The sequence below is a fragment of the Neopelma chrysocephalum genome, unplaced genomic scaffold, assembly GCF_003984885.1.
Source record: "Neopelma chrysocephalum unplaced genomic scaffold, ASM398488v2 Primary Assembly neopelma1_96710, whole genome shotgun sequence".
NCBI classification, from domain to species: Eukaryota; Metazoa; Chordata; class Aves; order Passeriformes; family Pipridae; genus Neopelma; species Neopelma chrysocephalum.
The window spans coordinates 1125262-1147765 of record NW_020925354.1 but is presented as its reverse complement, the minus strand read 5'-3'; the positions used below and the strand labels follow the sequence as shown (position 1 = coordinate 1147765).

Below are 22504 nucleotides of genomic sequence, written 5' to 3'. Positions count from 1 at the left end.
TGAATTGAGTTCATTTTGCCTTGCTGGTTAACTTTTAAACCAGCACAAAGTACATTCTCAGCTTTTCAGTCCTGAATTGCACTTCCTCAGGTCTTTTGCAGAGTCAGGGAATCTGGACATCACTTGGCTATGCAGAGCAATGCCTAAAACCTACATTGCTGAGCATACAGCTCCAAGGTCAGCATGACTGGTGCTATCAAGAAAGAGTGCATGTGAATACATTAACCATTAAAAAAGGGGGTTACCCAAGTTTGCTAAGAAGAAAGATGCTGAAGTCAGCCAGGAGCAACAAGTGCAGCTGGAAAGTGCATATGTATGAAAGGCTGAAGGGCTAAAATGAAGGCTTCCATCCACTCTCGATCCCCAACCATGGGCTGTTCCTTGAGTTAGGCATCCAAGCCTGATCAGCTGTTCCTGCAATATGCTGAGATACAATCATAGAATCATAGAATTAGCTGGGTTGGAAGGGACCTCCAAGATCATCAAGTCCAACCCTTGATCCACTACCGCTGCGGTTACTAGACTATGGCGCTAAGTGCCACATCCAGTCTCTTTTAAAAAATCTCCAGGGACGGAGAATCCACTACTTCCCTGGGCAGCCCATTCCAATGTCTGATCACCCTCTCTGTAAAGAAATTCTTTCTAATATCTAACCTAAACCTCCCTTGGCACAACTTGAGACCATGCCCTCTTGTCTTGCTAACAGTTGCCTGGGAAAAGAGACCAAAAGATACTCATGGCTTCAAGTACTACTGGAATATGAGTGAATGTATTAATCACATTAAATATAAACATTTTGTTAACAGAAAATACTGATCTTAGTTTTGTTCATCAACAATCACTACTGAGATTTCATTTAAGACGGCAGCAAGAGTGACTAAGATTTACATTTTAGTTGTGGCTTTTCTATTGCCCTCTGTTAGTTTTCTGGGATGAATTACTAGCAAGTTACATATGTATTTTATGTATTTTCATATTCTAAATATATTTCTCTTATGACAGTCCTCTACAATTTTGGAAAACAAATACTCTTAATGCTAGACAGCTGTCTGTTTAACGAAGCCAGAGGAGCCATATATGCTATGGCTTTTAAGAGCAGCTTTCCAAACTCTAAAAATTACTTAAGACACATTTCTTGCTGGTTTTAGTCTCCCCTTTCTTCATGCTTTCAAAATGTCTAGTTTCTAAAATCTAAATCTGAAGAATGACCTTAGAAGAAAAAAAGCTAATAGATCAGAAAAAAAATCTTTTAAAGGTCTCAGGCAAAGGTGCTAAACATTTTATTTCAGAAACAAATATTTCATCTGGGGAGATCTCAAATCCAGCTTCTTAACTCAAGAAAGATTACACATGGCATTATTGGCCTATAACATCCATGAAAATAGAGACCCAGAAGAGATATCCCACGTCAAAATGACACTATATAGTTGATTCCACATTCCATATTTTTTCTTCCATTCTATTTTAAAAGCGCCTGCGCAGGGCCACTCCCAGCTGTCCCCAGTGCGGGAAAGGTGAGGGGGAGCCTCGCCGGTGTGGCTTTGCACCCTCGTGGGAGAGGAGAGGGGAAGCCTCGCAGCACACAGAGGTTTGCCGGCCCGGTTTGGGGGAGGGGAAGGGTGCCGGGCAGGCTGTGGGCAGGCCGTGGGGGTCCTTTGGACTGGCAGGCGGGCGGGCGGGAGGGGGGGTGGGGCAGCCCTGCATGAAGTGTCACAGGTAAATGGTGTGTGGGAAGATATGAGGTAACACGGTGGAGCGAGGACAAGATCAGGGTGGATAATGGTTTCTTCTGGGGGGTTGAGGGTATTGGCCGGGCTAGGGCCTTGAGAGGTACTCAAGCCCCGGGTGGGTACGGGGGCCGGAATGGTTTTGTTCATTTGTTTGGTTTTGGCTCACCTGCAGCTACTGCCCAGGCTCAGTATGTTCTGGATATATTTGTTACATCCTGCAAGGGTGGTCAGGAGAAAGGGTTGTTCCTGGGTATTTCCTTGGGATTGAATATAGATAGGTGGCAGAAAAGTAGGAAGTGAAAGACTTGCCCTAATCGTTTCAATAGCAATGTAGCCTGTGTAACCCTATGTGGTTGCGAGCTATGCTGGCGATGGTACATGCCTTCGGTAGGGTCGCCCATGCCAGACAGGTCAAAACCGTAGGGTCGCCCATGCCAGACAGGTCAAAACCGTAGGGTCAGATACAATACATCCTTGGGCAGGATGAGCTCGTTAGCCTTCTGGCAGTCATCCTAGGAGAAGGACAACTCTAATCCCAAACCCAGGCAGATGGTGCTCGCTTAGCCCTGTAAGGCCATCCAGCTAAGAGAAGGATACTCTAATCAAATCTATGTCCTGAAGACCTCGCTGCCACCGTCCAAGCTCGCTTGGCCCTGGCAGATGACCCTTAGGATTAAAGGGTGGGCCCAGTTCCGCGCATATTGTGTCTCACCTAAAAAATCCACTGCGCAGGCTCAAAGGCTTTACCCACATTCACAAAGCCCTGTAGTGATGGGCAAGGGTCGAAACGGCAGGTGAAAGGTGCACTGGAAGCTGCAGACCCGACCCTGCATGCAGGCGGTTCAGGATATTGGTCATTTGAGACTGACCAGAGATGACAGTCTCTTGGGGCAGCACCCTGAACGACCAAGCAGCCTCTTCAAGGACAGCACTTCTTGCTCCACTCGGAGAGGGGCCTAGAAAACGTGGCCTAAACAAAGCTCATCTGCACATTTCACCTGGTTGGTTAACCGCAGCCAACGGGCATCTTCTACTAATGTGATCACACAAAGATCAAGAGACAAAGGCATACACCTGCCTCCAAAGGTGTAACCAAACTGTCTCTAGCATGCTGGAACATCAGAACCATGCTTGATTCTGTGACTAGTGGATGCCCTGAGCATCGCTCTGCCCTAATTGCCCACAAACTATCACGTCTCAACATCGACATTGCTGCCCTTAGTGAAGTCCGTCTCCACAACGAAGGCAGCCTTAGAGAACATGGTGCCGATTATACACTCTTTTGGTCAGGTAAGCCCAGAACCAAAAGGTATCTCTCAGGAGTTGGCTTCATGAGCAAAAACTCTATTGTTCCTAAACTTGAAAATCTGCCAACAGGTCACTCTGACCGCATTATCTCCCTACACCTTCCACTACACAACAAGCAACACGTTGTCCTCTTTAGTATATATGCCCCAACTTTCCAAGCTGACCCTGCCGAAAAAGATAAATTTTACACTGACCTGCGCCACCTTACCCAAGAGGTTCCCACAGATGATAAGATCATTATCCTTGGTGATTTCAACGCCAGAGTAGGAAAGAACTTTGAAGCCTGGAAAGGAGTATTAGGCAAGCATGGTGTTGGAAACTGCAACGATAATGGTCGCCTTCTACTAGAATTCTGTGTGGAGCAACAGCTCACCATCACTAATACTATCTTTCAACAGAAAAATAGTCTGAAGACAACATGGATGCATCCTAGATCTAAACATTGGCATTTCATTGACTATGTCTTGGTGGACGGAGAGATGTTCGCGATGTCCATCACACCCGCATGATGCCTAGTGCAGAATGCCAAACAGACCATCGACTTGTGTGCTGCAAACTTAACCTCAATCTTAAGTTCAAACCTAAAAGGGGCAGTATCCCAAGGAGGAGACTCCAAGTTAACAATCTCCAATCAGCCACAGTGAGAGACAGATTCCAGGCAAATCTTCAAACCAGGCTTGAAAATCATTCTATAGATTCTATAGATCCCTTTCCTGAAGCACTCTGGCACCAAATTAAAAACAGCATCCAGCAGCCCTCTGAAGAATCCTTAGGGGTCTCCTTCAAGAAGAACAAGGACTGGTTTCATGAAAACTATCAAGAGATCCACGAAGTGTTGAGGAAGAAGAGAACTGCTCGTCAAGCACACCTTGCACAGCCATCTCGTCATGTAAGAAAAACAGCCTTTCATCTTGCATGCAGCAAGCTCCAACAGAAACTCCGCGACATACAGAACAAGTGGTGGATCAGTCTAGCTGAAAAAACACAATTATGCGCAGATACGGGTGATCACAGAGGATTCTATGAGGCCTTGAAAACAGCACATGGGCCCACATAGCAGGTCCAAAGCCCTCTACTCAGTGCAGATGGTCAAATGCTTCTGACAGATAAAACCTCCATTCTGAATCGATGGTCTGAACACTTTCAGACTCTTCAGTACTAGCTGTATAGTTCAAGACTCAGCAATTCAGTCTATCTCACAAAAACTGGGGAAGAATGAATTGGATATTGCCCCTACTATGGGAGAAACTCGTAAGGCCATACAGCAGGTGAAAATTGGCAAGGCAGCTGGGGTTGACGGAATTCCACCTGAAGTCTGGAAAATGGGGGCCAAGCACTCCATGCTAAATTTCATGAGTTTGCGGTGCACTGTTGGGAACTAGGAGAACTACCATCAGACCTTCGTGATGCAGTCATCATCACTTTGTATAAGAAAAAAGGAGTTAAATCAGACTGTTCAAATTACCGTGTTATTACTCTGCTCTCCATTGCTGGCAAAATCCTGGCAAGAATACTCTTGAACAGACTAACACCTGCTATAGCAGAAGGAATTCCACCTGAAAGCCAGTGCGGATTCAGAGCCAACAGGAGCACCACAGACGTGGTATTCTCAGACAGCTGCAAGAGAAGTGTAGGGAACAGAACAAAGGTCTCTATGTAACCTTTGTTGATCTCACCAAGGCTTTCGATACTGTGAGCAGAAACGGTCTATGGTAGATTTTGGAACATTTAGGATGTCCCCTCAAGTTCCTTAAAATGATTGTCTCACTACATGAGGATCAGCACGGCCAAGTCAGATATGGCAATGAACTTTCTGAGCCCTTTCTAATTACCAATGGCGTGAAACAAGGCTGCATTCTTGCACCAACTCTATTCACAGTCTTTTTCAGCGTGATGCTCCAAAGGGCCATGGCAGACCTCGAGGATCAGGACGGTATCTACATTCGATGTCGTATTGATGGAAGCCTTTTCAACCTAAGGCAACTGAAGGCCCATACTAAGACCTTGTCCGAGAGCTGCTTTATGCTGATGACACCGCCCTTGTTGCCCACACAGAAGCAGCTCTGCAGCGTTTAACATCCTGCTTTGCAGATGCTGCTGAGCTCTTTGGGTTGGAAGTCAGCTTAAAGAAGACAGAGGTCCTCTATCAACCTGCACCTCTGGAAGTCTTCCATCATCCCCATATCACCATTGGCGAATCAGAGCTCAAATCAGTCCAGCAGTTTAATTACCTAGGCAGCCTCATCTCCTCGGATGGTAAGATTGACGGAGAGATAGACAACAGGTTAGCAAAGGCATATAGTGCTTTTGGAAAACTCCATAAAAGAGTATGGCATAATAAACACTTGAAGAAAAGTACAAAGATCAGTATTTACAGAGCCATAGTGCTGTCTACTCTCTTATACAGTTCCGAATCGTGGGTCATCTACCGCCACCACCTGTGACTCTTAGAACGCTTCCATCAACGCTGTCTCCGTACAATCCTAAACATCCACTGGTCAGATTATGTGACCAATACATCTGTTCTAGAACAAGCAGCAGTCACAAGTATTGAGGCCATGTTGCTGAGAACACAGCTGTGTTGGGCAGGACACGTCTCAAGGATGAAGGACCACCGCCTCCCTAAGATCATGCTTTATGGTGAACTTGCCACTGGCTGCCGCAAAAGAGGAGCCCTGAAGAAAAGATACAACATCTCAGCCTTGGCCATATTGATCAACATAACTGGTCTACTCTGGCCTCCAATCGGGTGACATGGAGACACACCATCTATAACGCTGCTGCTTCCTTTGCGAACGCACGCAGGATCACTCTCGAGGACAAAAGACAATGCAGAAAGAATCGTGTCTTGCAGAATATACCACCTAAGGAGTCTTTCTGCTGTCCCTTTTGCATTCAGACATGTCTATCTCTTGGTCTTATTAGCCACCAGCGTGCTTGTAACAAATGTCAATAGAGCCTTTCCCAAATCTTCGTTCACGAAGCCTAGCCATGATGATTTTAAAAGCAGGCCCCATTTGCTTTTGGTTATTACTCAAATCAACAGAAGGAACACAGCTCCAGAATACCTCTCTGCAAAGTTGATTACAATGAGGCACTTGGGAAATCTGAGCATTTAATCCAAAGGCCTTCTATTCATATTCCCTAAGGCTGCCTTGGCTTGCATATATGTATACATTTAAATTGTAGGACTTTATGTATATGATATGAGTTTGTACCTGCTTCATCTTGTGAGTTCTTATTACAGCTGTCATTTATTTTAAGTTCTGCTTCTGATTTTCATGTATATTTGCTTCCATGCTGCCTCTTTAGCTTGAAGTATTTTTAATACATCTCAGGAAAGGTGCAAGACAATATGCTGTCCAGCTGATGAAAAACAGAGTCCAACTATACGAGCATCAGTATCACAAATTAAGGTTTCTTTACATGTGGCTAACTAGGAAACAGAAAGTATCTGTGGCACAAATTTTTGTGGGGTTTTTTTGGGGGGAAGAATAGCCAGAATTTACACAGGAGTGGGGTGGAGTGAAAATATGTATCTTGTGCAATTCACATTTTCAGCCAAATACTTCTCCATTGATTTAGGCTTGTTTTCTAAAAATATTAAATCAACAATTTTAAATCAGACTCAGGAATTCAAAGAGGCCTATTTTCACGGGCTCACAGGAACACCACTGATGGCAGGATTCAGACAGCCTCTAGCCTGTACCAAATATTAGACTGAATTAGGAATATAAATTTACTTATGTATTTACATCGTGTCATGTAAGTATTCATTGGCAATTTTCTCATGTTTGGTTACATAGTACACGTCAGAAATGCCAAGTAATTGCAAAAGAGAATCAGGTAAACTCTCTTAACACTTTCAATTAAAATAACCAGAGAGTACTTCCTCTTCCCATTTCAGTATGCAGACATCACAAGGGGTCCCTGAAGAGATTCTCATGTGCCAAATCAGATAATCTCTAATAACTTCCTTATGAGACACTTATAACTAGATGGTAAATGATGTCATTAAAAATGAAGGGATTTGCAGTTTCCTTGCATTTCTAAGGTATGTTTCTAAGGTATGTTTATCAACATCTTTGTAAATTTTACTTCCTCTGTATAAAACTGACTTGCAAGTTATCAAGTACTCACAATTATTACAATAGGAAAAAAAGCTAAAGCAAAAAAAATGTGGGTTTTTCATTTCTCCTTAACCTCAGGTTATTTCAGAAGTTTCATCATAATGGACTTACTGATGCTGACAGTAAGTGACTGGAAGATGTCACAGAGATTGCTTCTGGGCATAATAACTACTGTCTACCACAAAGCATGTGCATTTATACAAATGCATATTATTATTCCTTGTTCTGCTTAATGGTAAGTTTAATGTAAAGTTCAATTATTCTTCATCCATTCTTCTAAGATGGAATCCTCGTTTTCCATTACTGAACCATTAATTTAATGAAGCTCTAATTTACCTTGTCAGTGTTTAAGAATCTAGACTAGGGATTCAAGGGTTTCATTTTGTTACAGTGTGAGTCTTTAAAAAGATTATTAACAAGCAGTTATTTCTGTAAGCAGTTCTGTACTGGGCACAAAGAAAAATCAATTTTCTGAAACCTGAACATGATTTGAAAAAATAATATACCAAACTCAGAATGAAAACAAGTAATCTATACAGATAAACAAAAAATAAGTATTACTGAATAGAAACACTGGTTTTGTTTTTTTTTTAAAAAGAGAAAAGGCAGCATACTTCAAACAACTCTCACTTCAACTTGTTCTTCATAACTCCAGTGCGTGCCACCCTGCCTTGCCAAAAATAATGAATTACAAAAGTGGACAGCAGTTAGATTGCCAGGGCAGCATGAATTGTAGATCACTCTCAGACTGAAAACTCACAACAGTGATACTTTTAAAGATAAAAGTATCGTTTCAGCATTTGGCCACAGATCTGAAAAAATAAATAGATAAATGGATTTGAGAAATTTTCAGAGTGCTTTGTTTCCTTCTAAAGTACCATATAAGTCCTTAGACCACATGTTGACATCAGCAAATTTTGGTAATTTTATGACTTGTAACTTTTGATTAGTGATTTGATTCTTTTACAAAATACAGTTTATCTTGGTAGATGATCAAGCATGGATCTCAAAATGAAAAAAACTGTTTCCAGCAACTTGAGTTGTGATAGCAGTGTGAGAAGCTGGAAGTGCTTCTTACCACAGTGAGTGCCTTTCTCCAAAACCATGAATTTTGTATGAAAATTATCACATAAAATCAGACCTGAATACTAAAGCAAGATGCAGTTACCATCTCTTGAATCTGTTGTTTCTGAGGATTATTAGCCTGCTATAGAAAGCCTAGTAGAGAGATCAAATCAGCTATACCCATCCACCTGTGAAAGCCAGTTCACAGAATTCGCATAGAATTCTTGAAGCAGAATGCGATTTATCCTGTGATAGCTTTTCCTACCAGAAGCAATCCATTCCTTTAACCACAACTGAAATGAGGCCCATCAGGAGAAATCAGAAGACTTCCACCCCAATAACAAACTGAATTACTTTGCTAATTTACATAGAAAAGCCAGTTTCAAACTAACACATCCTCTTTTTTCCTAAGCATATCACAGACCCTCTCCTTCAGTATGTCCCAGCTGCCACAATGACTATGGGATATGTCAAGACTGGCAGGTAGAATACATGTCATGTCCCTCACAGTCCCGTCTTTCAAAAGGAGTTCATACTCTTGGAACGGCTCCTAAGCATCTTTCAGCTGCTGGATGAATACGCTGTGGTGGGACCTACCACATCTCACCTGTCACCACAAAAGTAGTGTATGAATAAGGACTTACGTGAAAGAGCACAGATGGATTCAACTCTGACAGTGCAAGAAACAGCTCAAATGACACTCACTGTGCATAAGAAAAATTAGGTGAGAAAAAGTAAGATTGGAGGTCTAAAACAGACTGGGAAGAGAGTGGAATGAAATGTGTAGAGAAATTAAGAGCTTAATACAATATTCGCTATGTACACTTAGTTCAAAGGGATGAGAATGACTGCACGGGCAGGGCGAGACAGAAGGCAAGCAAAGTCAGGTAGGGTAGATATGTTGCTGAGGCAGCTTGATGTCATGTACCAGAATTTGCACATCTCATTCACCATGAGCCAGCAGACAGTCTATGGCAAAAATTTCAAAATAACCCAGAAAGATTCAAAACAGACCAATAAAACTCACAGAAGAGGACACAGTCTGTACTGATCAACAGCCTGGCTGTTGATAATCTCCAGGCTGGCCCCAGGTCGGCTCTTCCTGCATGGGCAATGACTCAAGGACAGCATCACTCTGGCAGCATGGGTGGTGTCGCTCTGCTACAGAGGCCCTGCTTCTTTTCTAGGTATCCAAAAAGTGTTTCAGAGGCATTTGGCAGAACACTGAACAAACTCTGTGTTCACTTTATGAGTCAACATTCAAGCTATTCTAAGGCAGAGCCCAGGAAAGATAAGGTAATTATGGGCCACATCAATCTTCTGCTTACCAAGAGATCTCTGAACATCACAGATAAAAGATAGCAGGAAGCTGCCTAACAGCTACTCCAGATGGGCCAATGTCCCAGTGCTGCCACTAGGTCACTAGCCAGAAGAACTCATCTAAGACTTTTCCTCTGTGGTTTCTCTCCTTTTTGAGGCAGCAAGAAAGGAGTGGATAAGTGTCGAAACAATCTGAAGACTTCTCTCAAGTATTAAGCAGATGAAACTTTTTTTTGGTCTATTCTAAGTTCTTCAGCTCCTTCCTCTTGCTCTCTGTCCTACTACCCCTCTCTTCGTTGTCTTCATGCTTTCTTCTGACCTTCCACACTCTTCTGCCTCTTCTTTTCCATTACAAATGTGTTCAGTATTTCTAATCTTACAAAATTCTCTGTCCTATCAGCCCAGAACTATCATTAGTCTTTCCACAATTTTCATGTCAAACAGTGCATCCACTCATTGAAGGTCTCATCCTCCAGTTTGTGGCCCTGACTCTGAAGGATGGATCTTTTACATCTCAAGAAAGTTTCTGAAGATCTGTTTTTGGAGAAAACTCAGAATCCAAATCCAATCTCAGTCTCCTTTGCTCACTCTTCTGATTAAAATCCCCAAATCTGTTTTTTTCTGGTGATACCTTCCATGGAGCTCCTCACTTCTACACTCACAGTGCTCCCTCCTTCCCCCTTATCTTTTGGAAATCTCACCCAGAAACACCACCTTTGCCTACATGTAAAACCCTGAGAATATTCCTCCTACCTCTTACTTCAAATTATTTCTCTTGTCACACTGAAAAATACAGTTGGGAGAAAGTTTAAAATTACTGTAAACTCAAATTGAATTTCACAGAACTGAGATGCAAAAAAAGTCTGCAGAAACTCTCTTTTCTTCCCCCTGAACTTAGTACTGACTTCAACATTATATAATAAAAGGCAATGGTTTAAAGACATTTTACATTTTAAATTTGATCTAAATCTAATTTTAAAAGGCTAAATGACAGCCGAGAGGAGGAAGTAAAACAAAATATTGAAAGGCCAAAGTAAATTTGAATTAATCACCCTATCTTTTCCAGGTGTTTCAAGTAATTAAAAAAAAAAAAAAGTGAATTCTTGCCAGAAAATAAAATACATTGCTTGAACGGCTCTTAAAGCTACACAAAGCAGAGTTAAGAGTTCATAAACCACTGATCTCATTTTTAGGAATAGATTCCATATAGCTGAGGCCCATTTTTTTTCTTGCCATGTCAACACAAAAGAACATCAAGGCAAATTTGGTTGGCATGATATTAGGGATGCTATCCATTTGAAGTGCCTCTATCTGATATAAAGAGTTTTTTACTGAAAGTTACTTTGTTTCTTTTATTTTATGCCAAAATAATAGTAAATCAGGGCAATCAGAAAGCATTTCACCACCACTGCTTATATCTTGATAAGCCCAAACAGCTAATGCTTTTAAATGATAGGAGCCTTCTCCACACTAAGAACAATATCACACTGGCTTCTGATTAATCAAAACATATCAGCCACTGTGTTGTTAACTGAACTGAGTTGTAGACAGCTTCTATCAATATCATTTCATAAATATGCATTTATGAAAATAAAATGGCAGTAGGCTGCTTTTCATAATAATTTGTGTTTATTATTAGAATGGCTGCTGTATTTTTTCCTCTGAGATGAACATGTTTCCATGCCATGTACTTAGGCAGATATAAATTTCTGTAGAGTAGTATTTTAATATGGTTTTCTTTTTAAATATTCTTTTCCTTTTAAGGAAAGAAAAGCAGGTAGTGAACAAAGCAGAGTCAGTGAAGTGTAGTAGTCAGAAACAACAGATTAGGAATCCCAGAACGTTTCACATATTTGTGACAGATGCAGGCACTAGCATCTTGGAAATCCCAACTCACACACACACACATCGTGGCCATATGATGTGCTCCAGTAGCACAAATGACACAGGAAATATCAGGGCAGAGTTAAGCATTAGGAATGTCTTATAACTGGCAAGAGACACTAACCCAAATACCATGCCCTTCAGCTGCAGAATAGTGATTTTGACATTAGTCATACAACTTACCTGATTTTTAGACAGGGAAAAAAAACTTGGAGGGTTATCCATTGAGCCAGCAGTTCAGTCACTTACCAACTAAATTATTCCTTTTTCTTAGCTTAGAATTCATTAATCAAAAACTAATTATCTTCAGATGCTATTTTATTGAAGACCTCAAGAAGAAACAAGCCCCCAGAAGCAGTGAATCCCCTAAAGTCACTATACAGCAAGTACAGAGTATTGACAACAGGAAAAGGGCTTCCTGGGAATAGCCTGTGCCTCAGTCCTACCGATAACAACAACATGGATAACACCTGAATGTGTAAAATAAAAAGTATGAAAATGGAAAACATTAAGACTTCATTTTTCAATTAACACTTATTTCCTTCTACACACTACTTGAAATCTTTAGAGTGTGCTACTTTCCCCTCCTGATTCTTCAAAACGTTTCTACAGCTTGCTCTGGGGTCCTCTGGTATATGAGTGTAACCACAAAATGGCAGAGAGTACATTAGCTGAGGTATTCTGGATTTGGATTCTACTTTTTGAAAGCAAAAAGGAGAAACATCTCTCATACAGTAAAGAAGAGCACATATAAAATGCTCTTCTTGTGTCTGGTGCTGACTAGCTAATTATGAATATGTGTAATAAATGCATGGTTCCCAACACGGAAAACTGCCAGTGGCTCCTTACACATCAGTTATATGGAGAGATGGACTCAGTTCTTAGCTGCAAATCTGTGTAGTAAGAAGCACTGTGCTCTCAAAGATACTAAAATACAGGCATGTTCCCTCATCCCACTCTTATTGACCTGGACTGCTGAGAGCAACAGTCTGTAAAGCACCACTGCAGCCTGTTAGACAGTTGAGTGTTGTTCTCCCCTAGCTCACTGGACAGAAAATGGGGATTTGTAATGAAAAGCTGAAAGCTCCATTACCCACAATTCCTTTGCATGATTTACAACAATCATGATAATTTAAAACTGGCAACCCCAGACCAGAATGTTTGACTACTATTGTTTTAGTAGCACAATCAAATTACCCATTTGGGGCTTTTACAATTAACTTGTAACATGCACATATTATCACTTCCTAAACAGTAATATTACCATATGAAAAAATTCAGCAGGAAATAACAGGAACAATATTCTGCATATAATTCTTAATCTGAGCCTCAGTGAGAAGTCCTGTATCATAATACATATTTTATGCTGAAAAATAATTTTAGAAACTTCTATGGCAGTCTGTTCTTTTCCATTCTAGTCTTAGAAAAAGAATGACGGAAGGTCATATAAAATTCCTGAACAGTAAGATAATTGCACAGATGTTTAAGTAATCCCTCAAGCCCTTCAAGCTTTAATTAAGACTCTAAACTACAAAGATACCTACTGCCAAAGCTAACACCAGCCAGATACCTGCTTCCTTCCCACGTTAGGATTACGAATTATGGCAAGATCCTTTTGTAAGCACGTATGATGAATCAGCCAGAAGTGTAAAAGGCCATTCTTTTCTTACACTCACTTTTGTGATGAGATTTGTCATCAACATTAATAGGATAATGCCACGTAACTGACACTCAAACATCACTGCACTCCTGTGCACTGTGGTATTACACAGAGCAAGAAGGATGGAGAAGAAAGCTTTCTTTATACATCACCTTGAAGAAAAAAATAATGAATCACACCAAGTGGGCAGCTGAGCAGTATTTGCTCTGTAAAATAACTATAAAGAAAAAACTGGGCTCACCTGGCAGTAATTTCTTTACTAAGAAATCTGGATATTTAATGAACCTCAGATCTAAGAATTGCAGTGAAGAAAGCTGACACTTCATACTAATCAGCTCCTTTCCTATCTAAGCCAGGGGAATCCTAAAATGGCATTGCAACACTGTCAGACATCAGCCATGTTCACACACTGTCCTGCCCAGCTGTGAGTGAAAAATGAGCTGAATGTTGTATGTAGATCTTCCCTCACTGCTCAAATCCTGCCCTCACAATCAGGTTTGCTTTACTATGGTTCTGACCCTGGAGAGACACCAACCCCTATTTCCTACTTGTTTACCCTCTGTTTGAGATTTCATCCAGCAATCGTTGTAGCTTGCGCTTGTTCAGTCCAAGTTACATCCACCTAAAGTGTTAGGTGAACAGCCCAGAACACCAAAACTTCTGCAAATGCAGTTGTAGAAGTGTATCTTGTAGTAAAATAAAGATTTTGCAAACAGTATCACTATTACCTACTCTTAAATGCAGCAGCAACTCTATTTCTTGGAATTTGCTTCAATTAAATAAACTGTGAGCACTCAAAAGCAGTTATTTCACTGCTATGAGAAGACATCAACACCCAGGTGAACAGTACCAGCCTCTTCAACCACCTCCCTGGTGCTGGCAGCTGTGTGAGCATGAGGGTCTGCTTTACTATGAAAATCAAATAAGCACTTGAAACTATCACTGTTGCAAATACAATGATCATTTAAAGAGCACTGGTATCTTTGAAAGCACCAAGAGATACTGACTTTAACTGTATGAGAAACCTGAAATGGTTGGGTTTACACTAGAGAGGGAATGTGTTGTGACCAGATCCCTACTCAGGAGAAACTATAATGGAGACACACAACATCATAGAAACCTAGCAGGCTTTGCTACAACAGTCTTCAAATGCAGAATGAAGAACTTCAGGGAATTTCCCTTATTTTCTCTAAAGTTTAAATATGTAAATGCTTAAGGAGTTTACATGAATGCTAAGTTTCAATAAACCAAGTCAATATGGGAAAAGAAGAACAATACTTTCACCATTCAGAAACGGTGAAGATAAGTCTTCGTCTTTTCTGAACAAAAGATGAACAGACCCCTTATACTACTGCTTCAGGGTCTTTTCCTGTTCTTCTATATCTGTCATATACTTATTTTATTCTGCCTAAGAATAACAGGGATCCACAATCTCCTTAGACAGCATTCAGGAAAAAAAAAAAAAAGAGGTCTATAATATTTAAAAGGAGAAAGTCTCACAACTGTATGCATTATACAACTTAGACATAGCTTGAGAGCCCAAAAAATAACAGATAAACATTTTTAGGCTTCTGGAGACAAAGGTTTCATGCCCACAGAACGATCAGTGGTTTTCCAGAGTAACACTTGCAATTCTTGGGCTTGTTCTTTGTCTCCCAAATCTTGTAGAACCTTACGGTGCTTTTACTTTGTGGCAATCACATACTTCAGGTATTTCAAAAGCATATGAAAACCATTCTACAGCAGTATAAATTATTATCCTTTGGCTTAATACCAGCTACAGTTATCTTCAGGTGTACTCTATTTCCTCAAAAAATCATGGTATTTCAATATTATATTAATATAAATCAGTTTCTTTTATTTAGATAGTCCTTTTCATTTAGACCGTTCTGCTTTGAAAGCAAATTACTCTCCAGTTGCCAGCTTTAGAAAGGAAACATAGAAAAAATTAATTTGCAATTCAAAAGAGCTAAGGAGAATTCCTCTTTAACTAAGGGTCATCAGTATGAATACATTCAAAGCTTTCATAGCTTACATTCACCTTCTGTGCAACTTGAACTTTCTTACTGAAAGGCAGAGATCTATCACCATTTATAGAGACTGGGCTTGTGCTAATCAACTCCAACAAGAAGTACATGATTTCTTTATTATTGCTCCATCCTTCAAATTATTTAGGAGTGAAATTCAGTAGTTGCACCAGGGCAGAATGATCCGTCTTCTCTCTACACTACACTGCGGGACAGTTGCTGGCAGCCCTGAACAGCACGTGAAGATGGCACTTCCACTGGGTGCCAGCAGAGGCATCAAGAGCCTACCAGCTTTCACAGAAGCAGCCTACACACAGTGTAGTAATTTTCCAAGGATTTTGAAAAAATTTGATTGATTTCAGACACTTTCCCACTGCAAACTCATGTTGCTGAATACAGCTCATGCTTAATGCAGCCACAATTATTTTAAGAAGCACCCTAATAAATCCAACATATGTCAAAGTTTCAGTGGGTTTTGTTTTGTTTACAATGTTGGGGGGTTTTCTGGTTGTTTGGTTTGGTGAGGTTTTTAGTATTTAGATACTACTCATGTATATTCTAGTAGTAGTAGTAATAGTATTAATTGATACATATACATAAAAGCAGTCACAGACCCAAAAGCTCATGTTCTGTAATCCTGAACCATTAAAGTCAAGCTTCAATGGTTTTAGTTTGGATGCTACTTTATTTTTTACACAAAATGGACCACCATGAAACTTCTGAGGAAGCTGCTAGGTATTTATAAGCTTTTGAGTCCAATTAACTCTAGATACTATTAGATATTTCTGTCCAGTGACACAGAGCTGGCAATAAAATGCTGAGTTGATGCAAACACTAGGTATTCTGATTTGAACAAATTACTGCAATGACTGTCAAAACCATAGGACAGCACCAAAGTGTGCACACACAATTCACAGCATCCTGATGTTAAATATGAGGTTCTGGGAAAACAGATCTCGCTATGACTAAATTGTAATATTTAAAGATTAATTATGCTATTTAGAGAGATTTCCTACTGGTTTGATACTAGCAGAAACCAATTATACCGTATAATAAGCACAAGAAAAGAAGAGAAACCTTTGGTGATTTGTCATTTGGAAAGCCATTAAAAACAGTTTTATGTATGAAATTGAAATTAAAATGCTATTCTCTCATTTCAAACTAGATCTCCACTGAGCCAAGGCTTTCCTCCTGCTCAAAATCCTAGGCCAACTTGGCCTTAGCATTCATCAGGACACTCCTTCCTGATCCACCAAAGGAATTCATGATGATAGCTGTATTCTATTAAAATAATATCCAAAACCTGTCCAGGTCTTGACCACAAGCTTGCTGAAGCCACAATGACCTCGGTATGGAAAGGCACAAGAAGTGCAAAAGGACTAGTATCCCATTTCCCCATCTGGGCTAGGTCTAAACTAAACGTGGGAATATTCCCAGGCACATTGTCCCTACAAGAGCATTTATCCATTTCCCACGAAGACTGGTTATGTCTAGAGCTAAACTGTTACCACAATCCCTGGCAGATCCCCAGCTTGGGTCAAGTACCACAGCTGAAAGCAATTCTTAAGCATGTTTTAAGAATAAAACATGTTGATAGTAAAGAGGTAGGCCATTCTGCACCAGCTGGTCCCAATCCCAGGCATGCTTAAGGTACCAATCCATAGTTCCCAGGCAGCTATTTCCACACTCTGGAGGCACCAATCTCACAGAGATGCTGCAATCCTGTTTTAAAGGAGCAGAAATGGTACAGCCATGCCTTGTTGCCTCCTGACCTTACTCAGAATAACCCTGTGGCTCCCCCAAAATACAACATCCAAGGAGGCCCCCATGCTGAAAGGACAGGAGGATGGAATTCAAGAGCTAGTGTTCAGCAAAAGCACTTGTTTAAAATATTCCTTGCATGGTGGGATGCACGACTGGACAGTACTGTCTGGCCTTGCTTCACAATCCCACAGTGCTGTCAAGAGGGGATCCCAGTGAAGTGATGAGAAACTCCCATGCAGAAGAGACAAAAATGGTTTTTAACATATCCTGAGAAAAATTACAAATATCTCTGCCAGTTTTGAATACTGTCAATCATACCAGGTGTCAAGCCACTTTCAGCAGAGGTGCAGTCTCATTAATATACAGAAGCTATTAACAAAGACCAAAACTGGGTGGGGGTCCATAAGAGGCTATGACACACAATAGACTATGCAGAATGCAAAATTCTGAGAATGATAAAAATACAGGCCTTTTAACAGACTACAAGATGCCTAAGCTCATAACTCTGTTTACCATACTATCAGATGTTCAGAAGAGCTACATAACGTTTATCGTTTCCTATTATATGTGAAGTATTTTTCTGTAAAGGAGAGGATTTTTAACTAATCAGATTTCTCACCAAATGTATTACAGACCAACATGTTAGTCTGTAATAACAGTTGGGAAAGAAATGGTTAGTAATGGTTACTATTTGTACAGAGCAATGGTAAAATAAAAGTGTGTTGTGAATTTGTTCTGCTGGTATTATGACTGCATATGCCAGGACAAGACCTCTATACTATATTGATGTTTAATATTTAATGGACTGGCCGTGGACTGAACTATTCTGTTGCACTCCTTATCCCTTAGAACATTTACAACTGCATCATCTCTCCAATGGTTGGAACAGTCACTTGTAAAGCACACACTGAGCTGTAAACTGTTAACTATTATGATCCCATGTCCATTTAAGATCCAGGACTGACAGATTATGCCAACTAGCTGATAAACTTGTAACCAAAGATTCAGAATACAACTGCCCAGCCAAAACACAGGTGGGACGGACCAAGTCCATAAGGGCACAAATCATTCTCCAAGCACAAATGACCCTTTAAAGGGACACATTAAAATCAGAACCTCGTTCAAAAAAATGCTACTTAAGTTACCCCAACTAAAATATCCGGCTAAATTTTATAGCTATTTTTCCTAATTTTTCATAGCGTATTTGCCTCCCTTGTTGGCGCAGTGCTAGATAAAACTGTGACGTACATACTAAAAACAAGTCTAGAATGGAATCAGAAGCAGACAGTAAAAAAATCCAGCAATAAAGAGAGAAGAGTAATTATTTATTAATTAAATCTTTTAAAAAATCAGCTATTAATTCTTTTCCATGCATTCTTTTAGGGACTACTATTTTTCAGGTAATTTGTAGCAAATCTTACAGAATCATAGAATGTGCCAAGTTGAAATCCCAAAGGATCTGTCAGTCCTGGTGCTGTGGTCACTTCCCTGGGGAACATGTTCCAGTGCTCAATCACTTTCTGGGTGAAGAACCTTTTTCTAATATCTAACCTAAACCTCCCCTGAGACAGTTTCATGCCATTCCCTTGGGTCCTGTCACTGGTCACCACAGAGAAGAGATCAGTGTCTGCTCCTCCTCTTCCCCTCAAAAGGAACTTGCAGACTGCGATGAGGTCTCCCCTCAGTCTCCTCTTCTCCAGGCTGAACAGACCAAGTGACCTCAGATGCTCCTCATACTGCTTCCCCACAGGGCCCCTCCCCATCTACATTGTCCTCCTTAGTATCTTAATATGGCTTAATATCTTTCCTATATTGCGGTGCCCAAAACTGCACACAATATTCCAGCTGAGGCCATCCCAGTGCAGAGCAGAGCAGGACAATCCCCTCTCTCAACCAGCTGGTCATGCTTTGCCTGATGCCCCCCAGGACACGGTTGGCCCTCCTGGCTGCCAGGGCACTAATGACTCATATTCAACTTGCCATCGACAGGGACCCCCAAGTCCCTTTCCATCACTGCTCTCCAGCATCTTATTTCCCCAGTCTGTAGGTACATCTCACCTTCCACTAAGCATGTAGTGCAAGCCATATAAAATGGTAGCTAGATCACTTTTCAAGTAAAAACAGATAAAGGGAAAGGAAAGAGAGGTATCCCTTCAAAAGCTGATTACTTTCCAACCATTAAGAAATTCAGCACTAAGAATCCAACTACTGAAATGTACACATAGGGAGATATGAACAGAAAAACATGACGTGAATGTCACCCCTGGATGATTTATGTCAAGCATTATTCACTCTCTGATAATGGCAATCAAATCAAACCTCTAAGGGAACACTAAAGCTAAAAGGACGAAAGCACAACTCCCATCCCTTTTGTACACAGCAGCAGAGCTGGCCAAGGTCTGTACTATGGAACAAGGCTTCAAAATTTGATGTCTGTACAGTGTGGGCAAATATAAACAATAATAACCCTTAGAACAGAGAGGATAATGCCATCTCAGCCTTACCACTAAACCTCATTTTCTGTACAGGTAAAGAATCAATATTTAGTTTATGAAAACCTGATGAAACAGGCAAATTCTGCGTCTTTATTCCAGGATGGCCTTCAGTCAACCCAGACAGAAAATTACATTTATTTAAGATCCATAAAACCATAATTCCTGAGGCCATAATTACATGTAAAATCAAAACCACCAAATCCTTTACAAGTAAAAATGCAGACAAGGGTTTTAAGACTTTAACATCACTCACACCACCAAATATGAAAAACAATTATGAGAAAACTGAGACCAAGCTAATGTCAGGGGGTTTTTAGTGGGCTTTTTTATTTTGTTTGTTTTTTAAACTAAACTGATTGCAGCAATCAATAAATAAGTTTCAAAAAGCTTTTTCAGTAAAGGCTAGGCCTAGCCAGCAGGTATTAAATTAACTGTCATTATCAATTAGGACTCACCGGGAACAGACATTATTTACAAAGCAAGAGTTCTGGGAATCCACTCGTGTTAAAAGAACCTCTGTACTGCTCCAGAGCAACGTTAGCAAAGCTAAGTGCTGCTTCATTAAGTGCAGTGCACATACTTCTTAATGGAGAGCAACTTTAATAGTCAGAGGGAGTCCATCTTCACCATCTAGTGTGAGATAAACACATTTCTGTTAGAAATTTCAGAAACAAGAGAAAACATTGTTTGTTCATTTTTCTTTTTCCTTTTTTTTTCCTTAGAAAAAGGAAGGATGTCATAAATAAAGAATTAGTGTAAACTAGACAAACACACTTCACAACTACTAATTAGTGCAAACTCCACAGTTACTAAACTCTGTCCGTCTTTAGAAGATACAAATGTAATAAAGGAAGAATGTTAAAAATGGCAAAATATTTTACCTTATGAGAGCTATCTCCTCAATCCAATTCAGGCGGACATTAATTACTCCACACTTTATGATGGAAACAGCCAAACACAGGAAAGAAAAGAGGACAAGTATTTCTCATGAGTCATTTTGCTATTTCTCAATAAATTCTTCCCCTCCCCTCTCCAAATGCCTCTTCCAACAGATACAAACATCAGAATCATGTTTATTAAGTCATCTATCCTTTCAAAAAGGTAGTTTTTTTGATATTTTGATGATTACAAAGCATGCAACTTAACACAACCACAGATAAATCACTGTAACTGCATTTGACTCAGACAGAGGGAACCTATTAGCTAATGATGCTGATGGTCAGCACAGTAACAGGTCAAACATCTATTTTGGGTAAAGACTTAAAGGATTTGCTTCTGGTACTACAATATGAGCCATGTGTGGAAAGGAGATAAACAGCATCGTTCCCCGCAAGAGGAGAAGGCTCTGCAATGCTGTTAGTATTTGCACTAAGACACTGAAACAAACATGGAATGAATGTGTCCCTTTAAAGAAAAAAAAATCTGAGGTAGTACAATTAAAAAGATAAAACATCCTCCACTTCAATCAATTAAATGTAATTGTGTCTCCTTTTAATAGAGGCCATTTGTCACCACCCTGAAGGTGCCTATAAATTGCCAAGTGCAAAACTGTTTCCCAGCTCTGTGTTTATCTCATAACGATAAGTGGCACTGAGAGCTGGATGGTTTAACTGTTGCTTAAAGAAACAGAAGGAAGAACGGAGGGCAAGATTATTTCTTCACTTTTAAAAGCAGCTTTATGCTGAAACACTCTGAAATTCCTGTACTTTGGTTTGGGTAACAACCTATTTATTGGGAGCATGCTCTCCTGAAATAACAATTTAAGAAACAGAATTCCAGCAAGCAAACACAACTGCTGCTTATTTAACAATAGAAGTAATTTCATATATAAACAAATATGACTCAGAACTACACAGAGTTTTATTCTAAGAAATTCCTGTACCTTCCCTGCCCTTGAAACAGTTTGACCAACATTTCCCTGCTAAAACATGCCTTGTTGCTCCCACTCAGCACATGAAACTGACATGAAATGAGCCCTTTTCAGAGAGATCCATGTGTACTCATCCTGCCAGTGGTTTTAACATTGGCTTGTGCTTAGAAAGCTCACTACAGGATCAGAACCTAAGTAGTGTCCACCTTGAGAAAGCAACTAATACACCACATGTATAAATCTGCAAATCAGTTAGCTTACGGATTGAAAAAGAAGATGTAGAAAAAGATGCTGCTTCTACTCTCTCTGTTTTAAATAGCTGAGGCATTCACACACCAAAGACAGTGAATAGGATTGTATTAAGAAGTTACTTGACTTGCCAAGTTTACCACAGACATTCAACATTCATGAGGTTGGCTTAAAGTCATGCTTAAAAATGAGCTTTCTTATTTCTTCTGGGGCCTCAGCCTTTAGGATTCACAGTTGCAAAATTCTGTAGACAACACCAAAGGTTAAAAAATTTCATTAAAAGCAAGAAAAAGGTATACTGCATGTCTTCAAAAATTAAATTCTTTATATAGTACTTTATATAGTGTAAAATCAAATCTCAAGCCAGGTGCTAAACAGACATGGAGGTAAACAGGGAGTAAACCAAACAGAATGAACCTTGTTCTATGCATTTAACCCCCAAACCTGAAACATGACATTATCAAGAAATAAACAGGACCAATGAGAAAAGGGAGGCTATGACCCCCATCAGGCATTATGACTGAATTTATTTTGGGCAGTGTTTAAAGAAAGAAAAAATATATGCAAGTGGACAGTGTCCTTTTCAAAAGAAAAGCCCTTTATTACAGTCAACTGGCTTTAGCAGAATCTCATACTCATAGTCACTCAAAAAGCCACCAGGCTTCCCTCAAGTAGTCAAACATAAAGGGTAACATTGTTTCTGTGTACACTCTTCCCTCCTGCCTGGTTTCCAAATTTTTATTTAAATATAAATAGCATTAACTTTCTCCGTGTGATTCATTTAGCAGGTTAAAAAGTTCACAGGAATATACAGTACTCATCTAAGTAGTCCATGGCGAGGAGCAATTACATCTGAGCTGTGCAGTGAAAATGGAATGCAAAGTAATTAGTGCTGTACAAACAAAAAACATTATTCCTCAATACTGAACAGCCCCATCTTCATAGTTTCTGTAAACCAGCCCTTATAAGCCCAGCATTGCCTTCTGTCTTTCCTTTCTATCA

General features: G+C 40.1%; 1 protein-coding gene across 4 annotated transcripts in view; it reads right to left on the bottom strand.

Annotated features, from left to right (window-relative positions):
- GHR (growth hormone receptor) overlaps window positions 1-22504 on the bottom strand; it is a 164917-nt gene that overhangs the window by 91349 nt on the left and 51064 nt on the right. The window lies entirely within an intron of this gene.